The sequence below is a fragment of the Chaetura pelagica genome, unplaced genomic scaffold, assembly GCF_000747805.2.
Source record: "Chaetura pelagica isolate M959 unplaced genomic scaffold, ChaPel_1.0 scaffold88, whole genome shotgun sequence".
In the NCBI taxonomy this organism is placed as follows: domain Eukaryota; kingdom Metazoa; phylum Chordata; class Aves; order Apodiformes; family Apodidae; genus Chaetura; species Chaetura pelagica.
The window spans coordinates 1,837,925-1,844,167 of NW_009954313.1; the positions used below are offsets into that span (position 1 = coordinate 1,837,925).

Here is a 6,243-nt window from a genome sequence, read left to right on the forward strand (position 1 = left end):
GGAGCGGGGGGGTGAGCCCCGAGGGGCAGCGGGAGGGCACGGGCAGCGCTCCAGGGCACTTCCTGCGCTCCGTAACAGCGGTGTCTGTTTGCGGGCCGCTTCTCTGGCGTTGGCTTTGTGCACGTTTGGCCCAGTAACCTACAAGCAGTTAGTTCTGACGTGCGCTGATGTGGAGAGAAGCGGAGGCGTGTCGTACCCTGTCACACGCGTCAGCAGAGCGCTGCCAGGGCTGCCCTGTGCTCCCTCCCTGGGGGCTGCTCCCTCCCTGGGGGCTGCCCGCGCAGGAGCTCCTCTGGAGAAAGTCACTTGAATTAATGAGAATAAGCAGCCTACCACTAAACCTCGTTTTATTCGGGAAAAGCGTTTGGGAAGCTTCCAGAAGTTGCAACAACCACCGCCATGTACTCTTCTTTTGCTGAGGTGGTCAAAGCACAGTCCAAAGCTCAATGAAGTCCTGTGTCTATTTCCCTTTACTGTGAAAAGGGGTGCCAGCAGAGGAGAAGCTTTTTAAGATTTATGTTAGCATCTTACGTTTTTGTTGATGTCTTTGTTTTGATGCAGTAGTCGGGCTTTTAGTATGTTGAAAAGTTTCCCAGTAGTTTGAAAAGCTTAAGCACCCACCTCATTGAATTTTCCTCCTTTCTACAGTGGGAGCAAAGCTGAGGAGTATGTTGGGCACTTGATAAGTTAATGCCAAATTATGCTGCTTTTGAGGCATGGTGTTTTATTTTTTTCTAGGGCCTGAGCAGTTATCCAATCCCTCATTTATTCTCTTGGTCAGAGTTTGGCCTGGTATTTTTGTTGCCATGAAACAATTTATTTGAAGTCACAAGGGCAACATTGCTAGAAACCCAGCTGAATTCACTAAACACTCATGGAAATGAGTTGCCTTGGTGTTTTGGTTATTTTTCATTAATGGTTATGTATTGCCTGGGAGGAGAAGAAAAGAGGAAAAAAGGATATTCTCATCTTTATGTAGCTTGTATTGCCAGGTAGTCATAAAAGAAGTGTGATACTGAACACTAATGTAATAACTTTGATTCTAATGAAACTTTGTCAAACAAATTCATTGTCCTGCGTGTAGGTTTTTAGTCCTTGAAATTAAACTTTAGGAAGAGTTTTAACTGGCGCATAATTGTGGCAAATAGTACATTTCGGTAATGCGTAATAGTTGGCAATACCAGTATCTTATGGCATATCTTTAGATTTGTAATGCTGCTTTTTTTGCTTTGTCTTTCAGAGAATGCAGATGGCAAATATATTTCCCCATTTCATGACATTCCACTGTTTGCTGCTTCTAAAGAGGTTTGTATTTATGCATTGAAACATAATAATTTCAATAATAACACAATTTCAAAATTATAACAATTTCATTGGTATTCTTTAGGTAAAAATGCAGTTTTACAAAGTGGTAGGTTGGTTTTATTAGCAATTAACAGTCAAGTGTATAGCACCAGAAAGAGTCATTTTAATGCAGGCTAATTTCTTGTATTATAAGCATGAAAACTCTGCCAAATTTTCTCTACTGAGTTCAGAAACTTGCAGTGAAGCACAATTACTGTGTAGACAAGCCTAGGTGTCTCTTTAAGCCTCCAAGTGATTGAGGATGGGAGGAACCATCACTGCATCTTGTTCTTCTCTATATTTAAGGTTTGTTAAATGTATTTTCTGTTTTCTTGAATTGCCCTTTTTCTACATCTGCAATTAAAAGCACATTTCCTTGCAGTAGGAGATACCCAGCACACACACTTAGGTAACTTAAGGTGTATTTCTTTAAGTTCCAAGAGGAAATTTATAATTGGAAGCCAACTATAATGCCCAAGAGAGAAGTGGTAATCGCACCTTCGGAGAATTACGAGGTGTGAGGTGCAGCTGAACACTTTCACATCTTGTTAGCCACACTCCCTGGAGTTTCATTGCAGCAATAATGAAACGGCTGTTTTATGTGCCACTGGTGGGAACTGCCAGTCTTTGGTTTAGCCTTAGGTTTGCTTATTATGGTATGCTTGTGAACAAACAGGTTGGGAGGGTTTCAGCTGTTTGATTTGTTGCTTGGTCTCTATGAATGATACGAATGGTGCGAATGGTCAGCAGTTTTAACATGTTTAACATAATTGCGACCCAATCTCCTAAATTACTTAGAATAAGTGATTAAAAATATGCATTAAACCTTTTTGATTGGCAGACCCTAGACATGTTAGTCAATGGAAGAGGTAAGTCTTTTTCAGAAAGTTGTTACTAAGATGCTCTCTATTCGGTGGCTGCTATTGCTGGAAAGTAAAGGGCATTTTCATCACACATTCCTTCAGGGCCTTGCTGTCCCTATGTCTAGAGTTTAAGGTTTGGAGGGGTGGTTTGTGGTCTGTGATTTTTCGGTAGATTAAATTATAGTATGGTGATGTCTAATCAGTGTGGAGGGACTTTCATTTTGGTCTGTGAGCAAGCAAAGAGCATTCTGTAGAACACAGAGGCCTGAGGAGGGAGCGAGGAAAGGTCTCTTAATTTTGCCTACTTTGCAAGAGGATGATTGAAGGAGTATGTTATTTTCTACCCTCCCCTGTTTAGGTTTTGTGGACTTTATTTTATGATGGATAACTCCAGCCCAGTTTTCCATACTGGTTTTATTGGTTGGTTTTTTATCTTTTTCAGCTGAGCAGAAGGATGACTGTGGTTTTAATTAGTTGTGGACAGGTTTAAATTGCTGCTTAATTTTTTTAGTTTCTGGGAGAACGTGGATGTGCCCTTGTACATTTTTTACCTTTCTCTGTTAATGAAATAGCACTGAATACTTACTTTAAAAAGTTACAGTTTAGGCCTTTATGTTCACAAAGGGATGTTTCAGTTGCATTGAAAACTACTATTGTCTGTATCTGTGTTTATGTGAGTACATTATATCAAGAACTTGTTGAAAGGAAGGAGTCAGAGAGTTGTAGTCAATGGGGCAGAATCTGGTTGGAGGTGTGTGACTAGTGGAGTCCCTCAGGGGTCGGTACTGGGACCGGTGTTGTTCAACATCTTCATCAACAACCTGGATGAGGGTATAGAATGTACCCTCAGCAAGTTTGCTGATGACACAAAGCTGGGAGGAGTGGCTGACACACCGGAGGGCTGTGCTGCCATTCAGAGGGACTTGGACAGGTTGGAGAGTTGGGCGGGGAGAAACATGATGAAATTCAACAAGGGGAAGTGCAGAGTTTTACATTTGGGGAAGAACAACACCATGTCCCAGTACAGGTTGGGGGCTGACCTGCTGGAGAGTAGTGTAGGTGAAAGAGACCTGGGGGTCCTGGTAGACAGGAGGATGACCATGAGCCAGCAATGTGCCCTTGTGGCCAAGAAGGCCAATGGCATCCTGGGGTGCATTAGAAAGGGTGTGGTTAGTAGGTCAAGAGAGGTTCTCCTCCCCCTCTATTCTGTATTGGTGAGGCCGCATCTGGAATATTGTGTCCAGTTCTGGGCCCCTCAGTTCAAGAAGGACAGGGAACTGCTTGAAAGAGTCCAGCGCAGAGCTACGAAGATGATTAAGGGAGTGGAACATCTCCCTTATGAGGAAAGGCTGAGGGAGCTGGGTCTCTTTAGCTTGGAGAAAAGGAGACTGAGGGGTGACCTCATCAATGTTTACACATATGTAAGGGGTGAGTGTCAGGGAGATGGAGTTAGGCTTTTCTCAGTGATGACCAGTGATAGGACAAGGGGTAGTGGGTGCAAATTGGAGCATAGGAGGTTCAAGGTGAATATCCAAAAAACATTTTTTACTGTGAGAGTGACAGAGCACTGGAACAGACTGCCCAGGGAGGTTGTGGAGTCTCCTTCACTGGAGACATTCAAAACCCACCTGGATGCGTTCCTGTGTGATGTACATGATGTGTGACCCTGCTCTGGCAGGGGGGATAGACTAGATAATCTTTCGAGGTCCCTTCCAACCCCTAGGATTCTATGATTCTATGATTGCTCTCTAGTGTTCTTTATAAATTTCTTTACTTCACTTTTTCCCTGTAGGATAAAGAGATTCCTGCAAAGAGGTCAAAGACTACTGGAAGTGAGGTATTGCTAAGCATTTTTTTTCTTTTTTTACTGTTTCCTCTATTTCCAACGTGGCTATTGCCTCTATTTCCTTTCCAGCATAGCTTCAGTGTACTGTAAAGTGAACTTGCTGTCATTGAATATAGTTGATTTATCTTCAAATGCAAGTATTTTAGGAAGAGAAAGCTTAAAGGGATTTAATATTCTCCCCTTTGAGTGGGACAGAAATGTCAGCATTCTTTTATTCATCAGGATGTTCTCAAAAGCAAATACTTCTATACCAGTCTTTGAAAGGTTTGTTATAACTATTGCAGCACAGATATGTTATCTTTTTTGCTATTGCATTCAGAAACATTTGCAAAAACCCCTCTGTTAATGAAATATTACTTATTCTCTGTGAATAATCTTTCGTGTATCTGTATGTATATGCAGAACTTCCGAAATACTAAGTATTTTAGGACAGAAATTAGACTTTATTATCTACTTTTTAGACTTGGAGATACGTTGTTCTCTGTATGCATCTGGGAAGCCCAAGGAGAGGAAAAAAAACGTATTTGTTAGTGGTTCAGCATGAACCAGCATTGAAGGTGAAGGCGAACAGAAGCCTGGAAAGCCTTGGAAGGTCTGCTTTTTCTGTGAACAAGATTTGGTTTATGTGTCTTTAAAAGAATGTTGCATTTTTTGCAGTGCTTTCCCTGGCACAGGAATACTTAAAACGTAGTTTAAGAAAGTGAAACTAAAAAATGAAACAGAATATACTTTAACACTTTTAAGTATCTGTGTGTGTCACAGTCTTTTATCTTCTTAATATCTGTTTGGCAAGTCATATTGCAAAACTGTGACTACCAATCCAATGTGAAAGAACTGTCCTAACTGTCTGGGTTTCCATAGTTTCGTAGCTGGTGTGTGGTGCACCAATGGTGGTTCTGTGCACCAGCCCCCACACAATCCTGTATTATGTATTTCCTCTCTCTGCCCTGTGATTAATGTATGTTACATTCATTGAATGGTTTGGGTTGGAAGGAACCTTAAATATCATCTAGTTCCAACTGCCCTGCATGAGCAGGGACACCTCTCTCTAGATCAGGTTGCTCAAAGCCCCATCCAACCTGGCCGTGAACGCTTCCAGGGAGGGTGCTTCCACAGTTTACCTGGGCAACCTGTTCCATTGTCTCACCACCCTCCCACTAAAGAATTTCTTCTAATACATAGTCTTCATCTGCCCTCTTTCAGTTTAAAACTTACCCCTTGTCTTATTGCTTCAGTCTCCTGAAAGAGTCCTGAAAGAGTCCCTCCCCAGCTTTCCTGTAGGCCCTCTTTGAGAACTGGAATGCTACTGCATGGCCTCCCTGGGATCTTATCTTCTCCAGGCTGAACAACCCCAAATCTCTCAGCCTGTCTTCAGAGGAGAGATGTTCTAGCCCTCTGATCATCTTTGTGACCCTCCACTGGGCCCCTGCTTCATATCCCTATTTTGGGGGACCCAGAGCTGAATAATGCCTACGTAAAATTTTTTACAATTCGTATTGTGTGATGCCCTTTAAAGTACTTTTTTATAGGGGTAGGATCATGCCTGAAAAATGAATTGTTGAGGAGAAAGAGTATGTGGCAGTAGCATTTCTCAAAGATTATTGTCTTGTGACATGAATTCTTAATTACTGCTTTTGCTGGAAGTCAAGTATTCTGTTTTTTACTTGCTTATGAATGCTGTGACAGTACCCACCTGTTGCAAGGAGGCAAAGCCTGTTTAATGCAGTGTCTAAAACTGCAAAACTGCCATTGTCTGTGTAGTGTGAAGCATGACAACTTGTTGAAAACCACATTTCTAGTACACTTTTTCTGATCTCTGGTTCAGCTTGTGGAGCAGAAGGAAAAAGTATGAGGCTGAGCAGTTCTTGCTTCCTGGGCTAGTATAGATTCCAGAGTTGCTTCACACAACTCCTCTTGTGAGAGTACTATGGAAAATGAGTGAAGGCAAATGTACATTCTGGTCTTTGTGGGCTTCTGATACAAGTAAGCAAATGTGCAGGCTAGCGGCTTCCTTGATACACTTGGTCTTAGATGGTGACGTGTGACAATACAAATAATTTACACAAACCTTTTTCGTCATCATCTTTGGGAGCTGGAGAGAAGAGTGAAAATATCTCTGCGTTCAGGAAAGCAGTTTCTTCTTACACTGGGCTCTTCAGCAGCCATCCTTACCTTGGCCAAGTGAGAAAT

At 42.1% G+C, this 6,243-nt stretch overlaps 1 protein-coding gene across 1 annotated transcript in view; it reads left to right on the forward strand.

Moving 5' to 3' along the window:
• Positions 1-1,239: 1,239 nt before the first annotated feature.
• PPA2 (pyrophosphatase (inorganic) 2) overlaps positions 1,240-6,243 on the forward strand; it is a 39,085-nt gene continuing 34,081 nt past the window's right edge. The window contains exons 1-2 of the mRNA XM_010004102.1: positions 1,240-1,305; positions 4,000-4,044. The gene's annotated coding sequence lies outside the window, so the exon portion shown is untranslated. The remainder of the gene's footprint in view (positions 1,306-3,999; positions 4,045-6,243) is intronic.